The sequence below is a fragment of the Polypterus senegalus genome, chromosome 2, assembly GCF_016835505.1.
Source record: "Polypterus senegalus isolate Bchr_013 chromosome 2, ASM1683550v1, whole genome shotgun sequence".
Taxonomy (NCBI): domain Eukaryota; kingdom Metazoa; phylum Chordata; class Cladistia; order Polypteriformes; family Polypteridae; genus Polypterus; species Polypterus senegalus.
In genome coordinates this window covers 2,185,391-2,203,616 of record NC_053155.1, presented here as the reverse complement: position 1 = coordinate 2,203,616, position 18,226 = coordinate 2,185,391, and the positions used below count along the sequence as shown (strand labels likewise).

The window sequence follows — 18,226 nt, the reverse complement described above, 5'->3', positions numbered from 1 at the left end:
GGACTTGTGTCTGAAGGTTGTAAGTATGACGTGAGTCTCCCGTCTCGTGGGACGTGAAAGTATCTCTAACTCTCTGACTCTCTTCAAACGATCTTTCTTCTAAAGATCAAGTATTTTTATAATAGAGAGATGCTATATGTGCCTCAGCTTATGGTGATAAAAACAGGTTTGGTACACAAATAAAATAAGAATTTTTCAATTTCTTTGATTTACTATTTTGGCATTTGGTGTTAACATGAATATTTTTATTTTGGTTTCAGTTTCCTTGTTATGTCATTTTCTCTGGTTGATTGTACAGTTTGGAGAATAATAGCAAACGTCCCTTTTGCTCGCTGTCTCTAAGTGTCAATTACTACATGACTTTATTAGTCGAATCTTCTCATCAAATCCACTTAATCCAATCCAGGGTCACAGGAAACACACAATTCTTGTATTGTTATTGCTCACTAATCATGGTGCCAAAGAGTGTCAATCAATGTGTTGCATGTTGATTAGCACGTGCAAGGAAGAACTTTGTTGTGCTATGTGATACTAACGATCCTTTAAATTTTAGAATCATCACTTCTTAACTAGCCCTGTATGTGTGAGTCTAGCTGTGTATGTAAGCCTGCTCTGCAAAGGACTGTCGGCTCATCCTGCGGAAGTTCTCTACTAATGTACAGCATTGCCAGGAGACCCTTAATGTATTAAGCTGGTGAAAAATGGGTGGTTGGAGGGGTGGATTTTATAATTATACTTCATGATGAGAAACCACGTATAAGCCGAGTAAAACTCAAGCCTTCTTATCAGGATAACCGCATTGAATAAAAACTGTTGAAGTGACGTGTTGTTTTAACTTTCACCGCTTGAAGTCTTTAAGTCGGTGCTGTCAGGGTGATTTGGACCAGCAGTGATCTTTGCTGCATGCTCCCTTATCCTGGACTCAGACTGGACGTGAGTGGGTGGTAAGTCACAGCCTGTGGTCTTTTCTAAAGCTCTGATGATGGACCTGAGCCTGAACAGAAGCAGCACCAAAGCAGACAGTTACAGGTCAGGTCAGAATGGATCTGATGATGGCTGAGTAACACTAGACCAGAGTAGCTTTGGGGAGATGGCATGTCCTCAGATGCTGCATAAAGAACATTCTTGGATGGGCTTTCTTTGATAGTGAGCCGACATTTGCGCGATAGACATATGAGCGCCGACAAAATAGCGGCCATTAAAACACGGCGTCAAAATCGCGCAGACAAAATCACACAGACAAAATCGCAAAAGTTTCATTAAATATGAATTACAAGTTTAAAGCATATATAATAATGTTTATTTTAGAAGTCAATATTATGAGACGTGGCACGCAGATAGTCCTTAAGATCACGCCCTGTATATGTAGGAAGAATTGCAGCAAGACGTCTTGATAGTTGAGCGTATTTAGACTTGCTGGCTGCCTGACTGCTGGTAATTCCGCTTTGTATACACTGAACACCCAAGGGAACCTCATAGTGACGTGTGGAGAACATGCAAACTGCACACAGTTGACACCCGAGACTTGAAGCCTGGTCTCCTTGTGATGCTACCATTGCTCCACTTTAATAACAAATACAGTAAAATAGGAACATTTCCAAAGTGAAACTAAACATCGTCACCCTGGGTGTTACAGAGTCATTGCCAAACAGCCAATGCAGCCTTAGAATAGACAGGTGGGTAGTGTAGCTGAGGCAAGGTGTTCACTGATTCAAAGATTACAGGATTATACAAAAGAAAAACCTGAGACTGCATCTGGAAGGACAGAAATTACCAAGATAGGACAGGAGATAGGAAATACTGAGCAGGAGAGGTTGACACACATGAAAATACCATGGAGAGGAGTAGGAGGAGTGCTGAGAGTCGCCTTCAGAGACGAGAAGTATTATCAAGAACACAAATGATGTTTTCACAGCAGGCGGTTCTACCATTGGTGGCAGTCAAAGAGCAGCAGGAGGTGAGCAAACAACAGAGTCTGAGAAGAGAGGAAACATCGGCCGAGACAGACTGAGACACATGAGCATACCAAGGAAAGGCCTACGATAAACACTGACAGTGAGGCAAGTGTCATCAAATACTGCAAATGTATTGTAATAATGTTTATTTTAGAAGTCAATATTATGAGACGTGGCACGCAGATAGTCCTTAAGATCACGCCCTGTATATGTAGGAAGAATTGCAGCAAGACGTCTTGATAGTTGAGCGTATTTAGACTTGCTGGCTGCCTGACTGCTGGTAATTCCGCTTTGTATACGACACGTTATGCCAAACCTCGACTGAGTTATTTGTTCACGGCATGCCATCAGCAGTTATAACAGTTATAACCTAGCACATAATGTGTACATAAAGCGCACGTATGCGTCCCACTCTCTTGGCCTCTCTCGCGATTTTGTCGTGCCAATTTTGTCGGCGCGCATTTGTCGAAAACCAGTTAGCGAGTTTGTCCGTCGCAGTTTTGTCAGTGCTCATATGTCTATTGCGCTTTTGTCAGTGAGCTTTTCTTGATAATACTTGTCATGTTTTCATTGTGCTGTCACTGGAGGCTCAGACACAGGTCTTACAGAGCAGCCATCATTCTTTTCATGATTTCCATCAGGTCACTGTGTCAGCCCTGCATGGCTTTGGGACTTTGGTCACACAATTCCACTGGAGCTGCAGATTGGGTTGGAGGTGTGATTTTCATGAAGAAGAACAAGTCAGAATGCCTGAACTCACCACCCTAGTATTTAAGCCTGTCAAATCTGTGCTTCATGAACAGCTTTACGCACAGTTTCTGTCCTCGTCCCCATCCAGCTGACACTAGAAGTGCTGCCTACATCTCTTTTCAGCCACAGCCCAGTTCAGATTATTAGTAAAGATGGTCGCACAAAAGGCCTCTTGTTTTAATAAGGCATACAAACACCGCACTGCAACCAACTGATACACTTAGAGAAATACGTAATAATTGGATTGGTTTATACCATAATTCAGAACTCAACTGTTTAAGTAAATAATCAGTTTTATTTTTGACACAGAAAGTAGAAACAGCATGACATAAACTGTCCAAAGCACGTAATCCAAATCAGGGTTACAGGGGAGCCATGCCTATCCCGTTAGGATCCCGGTCAATTGTCAGGCCCAGTCACACACCAACTCACAGCAACACTAAGCCAATTTAAAATCACCCATTAACCTCACTATTCTGACCAGAAGGCAGGGGAGTATGCAGAAGATCAGATGATGTGTGCGAAGGGAACCAAAAAACGTTACCTGCGAAGACTGAGAATCCTAAACACTAACTACACTTGCAATTCACTGAAGGTTACAAAGTGAAAACCCTTTCACATTATTGTACATATTTTACAGCACAGCCCAATATTTAAGCCAGAACTCAGAGTCAAATAAACACAGCAGAGGTCCAAGCCTGGATGACCAGAACTACAGCAGCACACACACTCTGTTCTGAAAATATCCACAATCTCAGACAACGGCAACACCGCACTTATCATCGACATTTATACAGTTGAGTTAGTGATGTCACAATTCACAGCCTCTGAAACCACACCCCTACCAACAGGCCACGCCCATGAAAAACAAAACAGAGTACTGGGAACAATGAAAACATCCATCCATCCATCCAGGCATCCTCCTAGAGCGCTCATTCAGGGTCATGGGGACACTGGAGACTATCCCACCTATGCAGGAGCAACACCTGGACAGGGTCCCAGCCCGTCATTAGTTGAACACACTCACTCACACACACACACACAAATACAAACTGGGGCCACTTTACCAACAGCAATCCACCTAACCTGTAAAACTCTGGACTGTGGGAGGAATGGGAACACCCAAGGGAACCTCATAGTGACGTGTGGAAAACATGCAAACTGCACACAGTTGACACCCGAGACTTGAAGCCTGGTCTCCTTGTGATGCTACCATTGCTCCACTTTAATAACAAATACAGTAAAATATGAACATTTCCAAAGTGAAACTAAACATTGTCACCCTGGGTGTTACAGAGTCATTGCCAAACAGCCAATGCAGCCTTAGAATAGACAGGTGGGTAGTGTAGCTGAGGCAAGGTGTTCACTGATTCAAAGATTACAGGATTATACAAAAGAAAAACCTGAGACTGCATCTGGAAGGACAGAAATTACCAAGATAGGACAGGAGATAGGAAATACTGAGCAGGAGAGGTTGACACACATGAAAATACCATGGAGAGGAGTAGGAGGAGTGCTGAGAGTCGCCTTCAGAGACGAGAAGTATTATCAAGAACACAAATGATGTTTTCACAGCAGGCGGTTCTACCATTGGTGGCAGTCAAAGAGCAGCAGGAGGTGAGCAAACAACAGAGTCTGAAAAGAGAGGAAACATCGGCCGAGACAGACTGAGACACATGAGCATACCGAGGAAAGGCCTACGATAAACACTGACAGTGAGGCAAGTGTCATCAAATACTGGAAATGTATTGTAATAATCATTTCTGATAAGCTATATTAAGATAATACAATGAAGATGAATAATGGAAACAGAGTATAAACTAACAAAACAAATAATAAAAGCTTTCTTGGACAGGCACAAGAGTTGTTTCCAAGCTCTTTTCCAAAGCTGCTGAGACTGACGTTACTCCTTGCAACCTTGAATAGGGCTGAATGGGTTTGGACAAAGGATGACAAGAAAAAGTGAAGGCAAAGATGGGAGAAGAGATGTTAAGTACTGAATAGATAAACCTGTAATAGGTGTGTATAAAGACATATTCTGGCCGACATATTGCTTAGACTTACTATTTTCATTCGGTTTTTCAGGATCCGAAATCTCCAGCAAAACATTCAAAGTGGAACCCAGTTTTGAGGCTGCTTCTTCTTCTGGTGTCTCGTAAGTGTAAGGATCTGTTATACAAGAGAAAAAAATATGGTAAAAGGTTTATGTTTAATAATCATAATGTTAGTAACACAAATTAATAACTGAAGATCAGTTGAGGTGCTTGACCGCTAATACTTTGGAAAGCCACAGATATTTCACTTTACGTGATGGCCACTGGATAGTTTCATTGAGATCTTCACCACCTTCAGCAGCAGGGCACATTGTCTTCAGCTTTAATTCTGTAACATTATTGGCCTTTGTGCAAATTCAATGATCAATAAATGTGTTCTCTTTTTTGTTCTTTCTTCTTCTCATTATGTGATGGTCAGTTGTTTTACAGAAGACATTTTCTTCATAAAGTGTTCAGTAGCTACAAAAGTGAGCCCACTGTTCAGTCAGTTTAGGTTACTGGCTAAAGAGGGTGACTCTCAGTGACAGGACATGTGGAGTGTGTGACAGACACCAGAAACTTGAGAGTTTATCTTGTCATGGATGACTCAATGGTGTTTGCTGTTCTTCAGTCAGACCCCAATGAGCCCCCCATTGAAGCCCCTTGTACTAAAAATGCTGTCCTCTCCATGAAAACACGAGATTCTTCTCACCCGTATCTACAAACAACGCAGGGTGATCAACGCGCTCTAAAAGATCATTTCTGATGGGAATATTGTCTTAACATCATAAAACTGAGGGGTGCTGAAGTTCAGGTCCTGGTGGGCCGGAATGGCTGCTGGTTTTTGGTCCAAGTCAGTGTTTTTAATTAGAAGTCAGTTACTGTCAATGAGGTAATTATTGAGCAAGCAGCAGTTTTAAGGCTCACTTTTAATTCACACGCCATCAATAGTTGTTTTCTGTTTTCTTAACCAGTTACCAATTACAAATGACAGTTCAGCGTCTAACTTGGTCCCATTTACATCTGAGGTGTGTTCCTTCAAGAGTGTCCGTGATTACTAATCAATTCCAGACCACAAATCATTTTGGTTACATTCTCAGAAAAGAGAAATCTTTAATATAAGATAATGAACTGACATGACAAAATAAAAAAAAAAATTTGAAATCTATGAAATATTTTGACTAGGTTGCGAAAAGGGCTATTCCTTGCCGATAAAACTAAATTTGGATGTGATGCATTGACAGATAAATCGACGTCCTGTTAGTCTGCCAGCAATGGATGGCGTGTATTGCACTTCCCATTTCCATTTTTAATGATTGATTTTTGAAATGTCAGAAATATCACTAAAAGGTACGACATAACAAAAGCATCAACCCTGGACCAAGATGGTAAACCTTCAGTGAAGGAATTCTTTATACTAACATGAGTCTCTTAACTATCGTATGCCAGAATGCTAACAGTTCCAGGTAAACCGTGTTTTTATATTTAACATCAGTTTATTCCATTTCGACAGATGTCATAATATTGCAGTATAGAATAATCAAGGCTAACTTAGTTATAATCTTTTACATAACTAGATTTGATCTGTGTTGTCCTTTGTTACCATTTACGGCTGCATTGTGTTCAAAATATTTTTGTGTTTGTTGTATGCGAGTCATTAAGTTCCTGGCATGAAACACACAGACACACACCATTTAAACGTATATTGTTACAAAGAAACGATCTAATAACTTGGCAGCTGTGTGAAGTTGTGTACTGACCAAAAGTCCAACTACTTTTGAGCCCCTGAAATAAAGGGATTGTGTTAAAAAAATGCTCTAGTTGCCTCACATTTTTATACAATCGTTTTGTTCAACCCACTGAATTAAAGCTGAAAGTCTGCATTTCAACTGCGTCTGAGTTGTTTCATTTAAAATTCATTGTGGTAATGTACAGAACCAAAATGAGAACAAAGTTGTCTCTGTCCAAATATTTATGGACCTAACTGTATAAACAAAAGGATTTTGAACTATCAGAAGAAAGTTATACTGAGAGTCAGGCTGAAATCACCATATAAACTCCTGCAAGTGTAATCTGAGAAGGCTTTATTAATAAACTAGGGGGCTTCACTCCCCCTGGCCTGTGCTAAACGCCAACCATTTCACGTCTCTGATGCTCGCATTGTGAAGAGCGGGGCTGAATGCACCCCAAGGAGACGCGGTCGCTCTCCCCAAACCCCCTCTTAAACAAACGGTGATACAATGGGAAACAGTTTTTTTTACCTCCTCTTTGCTCGATTAGCTGCTGGTTTACTGCTGCTGCCCATATACTCGATCTCTTTTTGCCTTTACCTTTTCATCAGTATTGCATTGAATTTTGATTCCTTGTTTGGAATCAAATTGTGACAACACAACGTATAACTGCCCGTGAGTGAGTATAGTTTCTTTCTCTCTACAAGAAATGTGTCTGATTTCTCTCGCGGGATTTCACTTTCACCAAACAACAAATATTTTAAATCTCACAGTTAGGCCTCTTCATTGGGAAGATACACTACTTTTTACCTTTTTTTTTTCCCTGATGACAACACGAATTAGCTGATTTACAAGTCTCCAATTTAAAGTTTAAATCCAAACAATATATTTGATCTCTTTTCGCTGTTCCATTGTTTCACCAAGTAATAATTTCCATTTGTTTGCACTAATGTGATCTTTACTATCCTTTTTTTGAGACTTTAGAAATTTCGTACTTCCATTATCCCTAACTTGCTTTGCATGTGTACCGCGCCAACATTTTTAAATTCTTTACGATGTTCTACTTTGTCATCTACTCTTTGTCTTTTATTTCTGGCCCAGGGCCTGGTTAAATCTCTTGGCACAAAGACTCGTGTCGTGGGACATGAAAGTGTCTCTCTGAGAAAATCACGTCTCGTCTCCTTCCAACCTTCCAAGATTTTTTTTTATAATAGAGAGATAGGAATCTCGTCACCTTACATTAGCTGTGAAACTAAATCATGTCAAACTAAACGCTCTCCCAAACCTTTTATATCTTCAGGAGTTTTTATATGTGAATGAGTACAGTTAGGTTAACTTCTAATAATGGATAAAACTATAAAAGAGGCTACAAAACTGGGTAACTCAGTCTCAGAGGTCTGCACATTACTAATGTGATGCTTCATTGGTGCCTTTTAGAAAAGCCAACTATCAATAAAATAATCTTACAGGTAAATCACCACATGGACAGTGGACCAGACTGGGCCAGAACCACTGGACCACCATACTGACCACTAAAATAAAATTGGTATTCATTTATGTGGGTGCATAAGAGATGTCTAATGTTTCTAAATACACACTGTCATACACGTGTGCATGGGAGGCAGCTAAAGGGCACGAATGGTGGCAATTCCAAGTCTGACCAGGGGTGGGCGAGGTGCGCTGACTTACTCTCTCAATCCACTGCAGAACATTCACAGGAAATTCCACAGGGTTCCAGCGCCCGTGATGACATCACTTCCTGCCACAAATGATGTCACTTCTGGTCCCGGTGCCCATGATGACGTCACTTCCTATCCAGACCTTGAGAGTGCCGCCATCTTTGCCACATGTCATCAGTTATGATTTGGACATTAAACCAAACACAACTCCTCCAAAAATTAACTCCTTCGCAGCCAGGGCATAATACACTGGTGGCTGCCCCAAACCTTTTTTTATGTCTCCTATTTATTCTTGTGACAGCACACATTTGGATATTTCTTACACAGAATCCAGTCTGGTTGGAAGAGACACAATCACTTAGGAAAAATAAACGCAGTGACGTGAACATACAGAACTAGCCCTTTGTCTTTCTGACTTAGCTGTCCTTAACAATTCACAGTGTGTTTTCAACATGCTGTCCAGAAACAGCACTGTGAGCACCCAACACATTGACCTCAGCAGAAACAAATTAACATTTCTTTCATTTGTCCATTTCCTGTCTCAGTTTCCCAAATTCAAGTCATGGGTTGCTCAACAGAGAGTGGCAGAGTGGCAGGGAGTCTGGTCTTGCTTGATGAGAGTGACCTTATCACCTTGTATTCACTCGGATATCCATCTTTAAATTACATGACAGACTACTTCTTTTTAAAATAATCACATCTCTATATATATATGAAATCCAACGTCTGTCTGTCTGTCTGTCTGCTTTTCACGAGAGAACTATTTAACGGATTTAGATTGGGTTTTTTTCTATAATTTTCTTAAACATTCCGGTTGATTTTGTGACTTCTCTAATTGCACTAAGTATCAGAGTTTGCTTTTGGCACTGATTTATTTGCGTGAATCCGAGAGATACGCAGCAGGCCGAGTTACCTCCTCACTCATGCGCCAGACACTGGGTGGGTACCTTACCTCTGCTTAGCTAGCAAACGAGACAACTACTTAACGGATTTAGATCGTGTTTTTTCCTGTAATTTGCTTGAACATTCCGGCTGATTTTGCAACGTCTCTCATCATGCTAAGAATTATAGTTTGCTTGTGGGAGTGATATATTTGCGCTAATCCAGGACAGAGGCTGTGGGCCGAGGGGAAGGGGAAGAGTGACGTCAGGAATGGGGAGCCAAGCAGGACCCTCCTCACTGTCCTGTTTCACTAATATGTGGGTGAAGCTGTGGGGGATGGCTAGTAGAACATAAAATAAATAAATAAATTCTGAAGTCCTACACAGAAAGATTTTACAGTAAATTAGGTGTTAACTTCAAAAACCAGGACTGTAGTAGACAGAGTTAATACTTAGTCAACACTATCTGTTTGCACATCACGTACAATAGAAAGGTTTGATGGTGGACTTGCAGTAGCAGGCAGGCTCAGCGCCGGTCCATTCCCAAGATTCCTGACAAACTCTGACCTCGGATCCAATCCAAATCATTGGTGTTGCACACTCACATGTCACCTCGTCATCGATGGCAAAGCCGTCGCCAGTCCTTCTGCTGAAGGCAGGAACCCCAGGGTCTGTGCCAACGTCTTCATCATCTAAGGAGTAGTCTGTACTCATATTCCTTTAGAGGATATTTTATAAGGCCTAACTTTACAAAACTGACCTACCATACGTATGCAATTTAGTTTAAAGCGTATTAAATGATATATTGTTTTAAACTTTGGTTTTAAATTGTGAATTTCCCCTTGGGATTAATAAAGTATCTATCTATCTATCTATCTATCTATCTATCTATCTATCTATCTATCTATCTATCTATCTATCTATCTATCAGTCATATAGTGCCTTTCATCTATCTATCTATCTATCTATCTATCTATCTATCTATCTATCTATCTATCTATCTATCTATCTATCTATCTATCTATCTATCTATCTAAATGAGAGCACTTGCTACAACACAGAAAAAATGTTATTATAAAGCTATTGTGTACAACTGGATTACAGATGTCAAATCTAATTTAATGACCTGCACACTGCGTGTGTGTCTGTCTGTCTGTCTGTGTGTCTGTGTGTGCGTGTGTGTGTGAGCAGGGATACAGTGACATGAATATTGCCTCTTTACAGATGAATAAAACATCACTAGATATTACTAAATTTTACTCAGAAGATTCTGCAGATCTGTGGTGGGTTGACACCCTGCCCAGGGTTTGTTTCCTGGCTTGCGCCCTGTGTTGGCTGTGATTGGCTACAGCAGACCCCGTAGTTAGGAAATAGCGGGTTGGATAATGGATGGATGGATGGATGGTTTCTGCAGATTTAGGTCGCATTAGAGAATATTGCATTTTAACCTTATTTAACGCTTCAAAAAAATCAAATTTAAAGTGTTACTTGCATTTTCGGACACAGACAGGTGTGATCCCATTCCACTTCCCATTACGCTGGCATGTCCTGCTGGCTGCGCCACAGAGCTCAAATCCGCCATAACACTGATGCGTGGTGGTGTCTCCTACATAATAAAGTGGCTCAGATGGCTCTGGTGACCCTGCTGGGACTCTGACAGGTCAGGACATTTAACTTCTAAAAGAAAACATTAAGGATTTAGTTGATGCTAAATTAGTACTGTACCATAATATATTAAACGATAAACAGAAAATGAATTGATGCTCAGGCCAAGCTATAATTATTTCACAGTTATATATATATATATATATATATATATATATATATATATATATATATATATATATATATATATATATATATATATATATATATATATATATATATATATATATATATATATAATTACTGTTCACAAATATTAAAGGAACACTTTTTAATCCGAGTGAAGCATCGAGTCAATGACACTTGTGGGCTGTTGATCTGGTCAGTGAAGTAGCAGAGGGGCTTGTTCATTAGTTTCAGCTGCTTTGGTGCACTTGATTTAGGCAACACTGAGACGACCCCCAAAACTGGAATGGGTTAACGGCCACTGACATTTTTTCCTTCCTCATCTGTTTTGTCATTCATTTTGCATTTGGCTACACTCAGTGTCACTACAGAGCTGGCACAGGTAGTCCAACTTCTCCAGGATGGCACATCAATACATGGCATTGCCAGAAGGTTTGCTGTGTCTCCAAGCACAGTCTCAAGGGTATGGAGGAGATACCAGCAGACAGACAGGCAGTTACTGTAGGACAGCTGGACAGGGCCCCTTGTAGAAGGTCCCTAACTCATCAGCAGGACCCATTGCTGTCTGCTCCTTTGGTCAACAAGGAATAGAATGAGCACTGGCAGAGACTACAAAATGACCTCCAGCAGGAAGGCAGGCCGGCCACTGGTGTGAATGTCTCTGACCAAGCAATCAGAAACAGACTTCATGAGGGTGACCTGAGGGTCAGCACTGTGGAGCTCGATTGGCATTTGCCATAGAATACCAGAACTGGCAGGTCCATCACTGATGGGTGCCCTGTGCTTTTCACAGATGAGAGCAGGTTCACCCTGAGCATATGTGACATACGTGTAAGGGTCTGGAGAAGCCATAGAGAATGTTATGCTGCCTGTAACATCGTTCAACATGACCAGTTTGGTGGCGGGTCAGTGATGGTCAGTCTGGAGAGGCATAACCATGGAGGGACTCACAGACCTCTACAGGCTAGACAACGGTGGACACTGCAGGACTGCCATTGGGTATCGGGATGAAATCCTTGGACCCACTGTCAGACCCTATGCTGGTTCCTCCTGGTGCATGACAATGTCCGGCCTCATGTGCTGAGAGGATGAAGGAGCTGATACCATTGACTGGCCCCCACGCTCACTAGCCTGACCTCAATCCAATAGAACACCTCTGGGTGGGACATTATGTTTGGATCCATCCGACACCTCAGACTGTCCAGGATCTCAGTGATGCCCTGGTCCAGATCTGGGAGGAAATCCTCCTTCCACCTTCCATCGTCTCATTAGGATGTTGGCAGGCCTGCATACAAACTTCGGAGTACGATTTGGAGTTGCTGCAATGGAATTTTTGGCGAAATGGACTCGCCTGCCTGCCTCATCATTTGTTCCCTTTGATTTTCGGGGTGTCTTTGAATTCAACCCTCTCTCTGTAGGCTGATCCTTTTCATTTCCATCCTTTTGTTCCTCATACATCACCATATCAGTGCGGATCAGTAGAGAGAGCCAGCAAGATTTTTTCTCCCATTGAGATCTGATGTGTTTTCTAAGTGTTCTTTTAATTTTTGTGAGCAGCTTACTTTTCTGTACCAGGATTTCAAGATTTAAATACTTTCAAAACAATGTACATATATACAGCACAGATAAAAAGGCAAAAATGTTTTAAAAAATTAGGTCGGGGGATACAGATAAATGTATGCATTTTTCTAAAAAATTTTTCACAATTCCTTCCGGTGGAGTCCTCATTGGGTGAACTCTCTTCTGGTTTGCATATATATATATATATATATATATATATGTGTGTGTGTGTGTGTGTGTGTGTGTTAAGACTGGGAATCAATTAAAAATAAAAAAACACTAATTGCATAAATGCATGGAATTAATTGTGATTAATCGCATCTAACATTAAAACATCCATCCATCCATCCATTATCCAGCCCGCTATATCCTAACACAGGGTCACGGGGTCTGTTGGAGCCAATCCCAGCCAACACAGGGCGCAAGGCAGGAAACAAACCCCGGGCAGGGCAACATTAAAACATGCAGTCATAAAATAAATACATAAATCATTAGGTAAATATATATTTATGTACTAAACCCCAAAATAACGTACAATTAACTCAAAAGATTTTTTAAATGTAATGGCACACTTCCTACTTACAGCAATAACCTCAACAACCAGAGCCTAAGTGCTCCGTGCAAGTGGAAGTCAGCAGCGCCAGCGCCACTCCAAAGCCGGATTTAATACACGCGCGCTTTAATGCAGTTCATCATGTAAATGACATCGAGCTTAGTATTGTGCTGGACATGTCCAGGGAGCTGTGATATCATGGAGTCGATGTATTGTAGGTGTCCGGCGGGCGCTGCCTGTCTGCGCTCTTCTCCATTAACAGCTGGCTCGGGCAACATTTAATACAAAGCGTTTCATGTGCTACATTAGTAATGACGGGGTTTGAATAAATCAAGTAAATTACACATTGGTTTTACTTTAATGACAAAACAAACTAAGGAATTAAAGTCAACTTTTTTTTCTTCGCAATTTTTTTTCTTCTCCATGTCCCTAAAGCGCTTCCGTACGCCCTCGTCTTCGCAAGTATATGAGATTTAAGGTTTTGGTTTTTTGTTTTTTTGTGGTGGGCAAGATCGAGGTGTGCCTTGTGATGTTCTGGGTTAGAAAAAGTGTGCCACCACATTAACAAGGCTGGAAAACGCGGCTCCTGGCACGCTAAAAAGTCCTGTGAAGCAGCTACCTGGCTTAGAAACTGACACCATGCATGCCTTGGGTGTTATGCCGTTATGTTAAACTTCCTTACTCTTCCGTAGTATTGCGCCAGGACTGCTATGACCCCCCTCCCCTTTCCCTCCCACTCCTCTGCACCTGTGAATAAATCAAGGAAATCATGCACGTGAGGAACTGTGTAATTTGAAACTTTGAAATAAAAATATAGTTCTCAATTTTATTTAAAGATAATATATAAATACAATACAGGATGTGTATTTAATTCTTTATGTTCACACTTAACATTTTTGTATTATTGTTTCGTAAATTGGGGCGGCACGGTGGCGCAGTGAGTAGCGCTACTGCCTCGCAGTTAGAAGACCAGGGTTTGCTTCCCGGGTCCTCCCTTCGTGGATTTTGCATGTTCTCCCCGTGTCTGCGTGGGTTTCCTCCCACAGTCCAAAGACATGCAGGTGAGGTGATTATAAATTGTCCCTAGTGTGTGCCCTGTGGTGGGCTGGCGCCCTGCCTGGGGTTTGTTTCCTTCCTTGCGCGCTGTGCTGGCTGGGATTGGCTCCAGCAGACCCCCGTGACCCTGTGTTAGGATATAGCGGGTTGGGTGATGGATGGATGGACGTTTCCTAATGTAAAAAAAAAAAATACATGAAAATTCCGCTCTGACCAAAGCACTGCCTGGCGCGATCACCTCCTGGCCAAAACTTAACGCGTTTTTTTAATATATCTAATTTTATATCTTGTTATCAATAGCAAAAATGTATGTGTAATACAAACATTATTTACTAAAGCACACTTGACTGCAATGGAGAACACTGAACTCCCGCAGCTTTTAAATGAATGGTAGGTGGACCCTTACCTGATCTGACATATGGAGCAAGAGTGAAAAGGCCAATGCTAAATAGTGCAGTTGCCATTCCTAAGTGTCGGTTGCTATGCCTGTTCACTTTAAACGGTAACTCGGTCGATGCACCCTTGAAACCGTTACTTTTGTAAGCTTGTCAAGCTTGGGGTCACAGAATTGCACGAGAGACAGGACGGCGAGTCCAATGACTGTTGAGATGGCAGGGGCAGCGTCAAGACTCAACTCAAAATGCGAGACTTTGCTTCTGCACACAAGCACGCTGGAAGCGACGTGACGATCGTCCTGCTTTAGTTCGCTTCTTTCTTCAAGTTAAAAAACTACAAAGCCTCCTCCTTCCGTCCAGCAGCTTCAGCGGGACTCGGAAGGAGAGCGAGAAGACGGGAGAGCGCAACGACGCAAATGAGGGCTCGGCTCTAAACGGGCTAAGAATCGTGAGGCTTTAAGCTGATCTCGCGCAGGGCACAATAGACTTGTGTTCGTTTCTAATGGAGATCCTGGTTAACAGACTCCGCCGCCACTGACTGCGTCTCAAGTTGTGTTGATCAGCTGCTACGAATGACTTCCTGATGATTCAGCCAGTTCAGGGGACTTTTTTTGCCTTAGCGCCATATAATGCTTTGCGAGGCCAGCGCCACACCCCCCGGAGCTGTCACTGTTAACATTGACTGGGAATGCCCAAAACCCCCCGAAGACCCCAATATAATGCTGATCACTTGCATTAGTGACTCTGTGGGACTTAATTATTGGTGGCACAGATAAGTTAATAATGCAGGCTCTCATCGTTTTATTTTTATGAAACATATAAGGCATAAATAACTTATCTCTCTGCTTGTCGCCAGATTGCAAGTTGATCTACGAGTTCCACATCTGTAAAACGAGCATAGTTAGTCACGTGCAGATAAAAAAACAAAAGGGGCCTGACAACACAGGGGACTCTATAATAATAATAATAATAATAATAATAATAATAATAATAATAATAATAATAATAATAATAATAATAATAATAATCCTTCTATATAAAAGCGGTCGGGATTGTCCTGAGTGCTACGCAGGCGCGGAGTTTCACACACGCCCCGTCCATTTTGCAATGCACGATGGGATTTGTAGTTTCGTTTTTCCAAGTAAAAGATGATTTTCTACTCCAGACTGTGCGATATCTTCTTCTTCTTTCTTACTATATAAAAGCGTTCGGGATTGTCCTTCCGTCCCGTGAGTGGAAAGCGTAGCGGGATTATCCGCTTATCACAGACTTACTACTTGCAGTTTGCGGTACGAAGCGACATGATGTGAGCAGAGTTCTGGTGCTCCCATCGTTCCCTTGCTTTTGTGCGCGATGCGCTGGAAAAATAGACAAAATGATGTCTCTGGAAATAATTCATGTTGATGGAGTACAAATGCCTCACCGCGTAGTAAATATCAGGGGGGTTCAAAAGGGCGACCTCAATATGGAAAAAAAGTTTAAATTTCATCACAAAAATAACAGAAACTACGTGTATTAAAGTTATACCGCTCAAATGCAATATAACCAAATGAATGAGTTTGTATAAAATATCAAATTGATCTACATATTGAATTGCCTTAAGAAGTGGTCAACTTAAAAGTCGGATCAGCTTAGTAATAATAATAATAATAATAATAATAATAATAATAATAATAATAATAATAATAATAATAATGTGTACTACTATTTACAAGACGCTTTAATATTTTGATAGAATAAAAAGTGCACAGCATCAGCACAGACAGCTTGGAGCGCCTTTAACGCGACTGCCTCAGCATTTTGAATTTTCTGCATTTAAAAAGCAGACGTATTTTCTGTGACTTTTGACAACGATTTCGGTATTTTCCATTTGTTTAAACAAAATATATGATTGCGAGTCTGACTGAGTTCTTTCTTATTTGATCTTACAGGGGCATGGTGGTGCAGTGGTTGGCACTGCTGCCCTCGCAGCTCAGGTTACTTTTTTTTGGTCGCAATAATGGGTCCGTTATAGTCGGCAGACGTTTCTCTAGCCCTCTGGGACACTTTAAAGATGCCTGTACGATTATAATCCAGTCAAATCAAATTCCATTAGTCCCTCCCTATTGCCGAGTTTAAACCAGGGATGGGCTCCTCATATGGAATGTCTCATTTTCACAGGACCAATATAATCAGGTATAAATTGACATGCAGAATTAAAAAAGGGTAATCAATTGTGTTGTGTTTTGGGGTTATCTCGGGACATGGAGCTAGCATCAGAAGATATTACATAAATATCAGAAGAAAAATATTTGGTGAAGTTTATAGCATTAAAGCTACTGCTTGAAACCCTGGGAGTGTTTTTAGAAGACGCCACCGCACTGAATATGACTGGCATTTCATCAGAGAGACAAAGTTCTTCATTATTAACATCACTAACAGAGAAACCAAATGGTAAAATAAGATTGAGCATATGACTATGGACATGTTCAGGACTCAAGAGAAAGGTAAGCAGTTGTATTGTAGACGTCAGCCATTTTGTACAATCTCTGCTCTCCCACCTCAGCTCTGGTAGATGGTACAGGACCATCAGCACTGGCAGCAGGTTCAGGGACAGGCAGCTTACCATCTGCTCACACTTACGGACCACAAGTCTTTCTCATGTCGATTGTCTGATGTTGTATTTAATGTATGGCGTTACTGGATATTCATGGTCAGTTATTTGTACTCTTCTTCTCTGCATTGGTTTCGTAAGACCGCAGGTGTTACACAACTGCAATAGTTAACAGGATATTAACTTGAACAATCAAAGTTAAGGAACTGAAATGTAATAAAGAGAGGTTGAGCATTGACATAATCAAATCATAAGTGTTTCTTGTATCTATTATCTGATGTTGTATTTAATGTATGGTGTTACAGTATATTCATGGTCAGTCAGTTGTTTGTTCTCTTCTTCTTTGCATTGGTCTTGTTAAGATTACGTTACGTTAAAGTGTTTCACAGCAATCAAGCTTACACAAAAGTAATCCCATGTCTCATTCAAAATTCAGCTCTTGACACCCTTAACATCCCATCTGCCGAGCTGGGCAATCAGATCAGAACCCAACATGTAGTCGTGACTTGAAGATACTAAACAGACACTCAACATTCTGATGTAAGGACCACGTGAATCCGTTCTCTCTGAATTCGAAAGAGGCTTGTAGCTCTCCCTTGCATGGTGACTTTAATTTCATCTCATTATTATAAGTAGTCCGTCTCACATTTATTATTATTATTATTATTATGGGTAGACTGGGATTTTTCTTGTTAAAGAAGATCACATGACGAGTGGGCAGTGTGCGTGAAAGACATCTCAGCAGTTTTTTCTCTACATGAGGAGTTCTGCTCCATATTTATTGTTCTGTAAGTATTCTGGAGTAATAGCAGTTCACACAAGCCACACCATCTCCAGGGCCACCAGGACAGCGACCTCCTCCTCCGGTTCAGTGACCCTGAGCTTGAGAAGCTGGACCGGTTGGTATCTCCTGCAGACGGAGCCTTCAAGCCCATCCAGGCTGCCCTCCAAAAAGTCCAACATCAAACAGGACTTGCATTATTGTACTGGCGTCATTTTTAAAGTTTCTATTTGGATTACGTCAATGCTCAGCTCCTCTTTATTACATTTCAGTTCTTTAACTTTGACTGTTCAAGATAATATCCTGTTAACTACTGCAGTTCTGTAACACCTGCGGTCCCCTTAAGCTCCTGTTGTGTGAATCTCATCAAAGTTATTAAACTTTACTTTTCCTGTCAGTTTTCCGCTCTTTTGTCACTTTCAAGCTCTTTGCCTCGGCTTCTTTCTGTCTGTCCACCTCTTTCTAGAGC

General features: G+C 41.2%; 1 protein-coding gene across 1 annotated transcript in view; it reads right to left on the bottom strand.

The window, feature by feature from the left end:
- Positions 1–10,688, bottom strand: part of LOC120521313 (complement factor B-like) — a 51,579-nt gene extending 40,891 nt beyond the window's left edge. The window contains exons 1-2 of the mRNA XM_039743025.1: positions 10,521–10,688; positions 4,770–4,874 (exon numbers count right to left, since the gene is read on the bottom strand). The gene's annotated coding sequence lies outside the window, so the exon portion shown is untranslated. The remainder of the gene's footprint in view (positions 1–4,769; positions 4,875–10,520) is intronic.
- Positions 10,689–18,226: the final 7,538 nt, after the last annotated feature.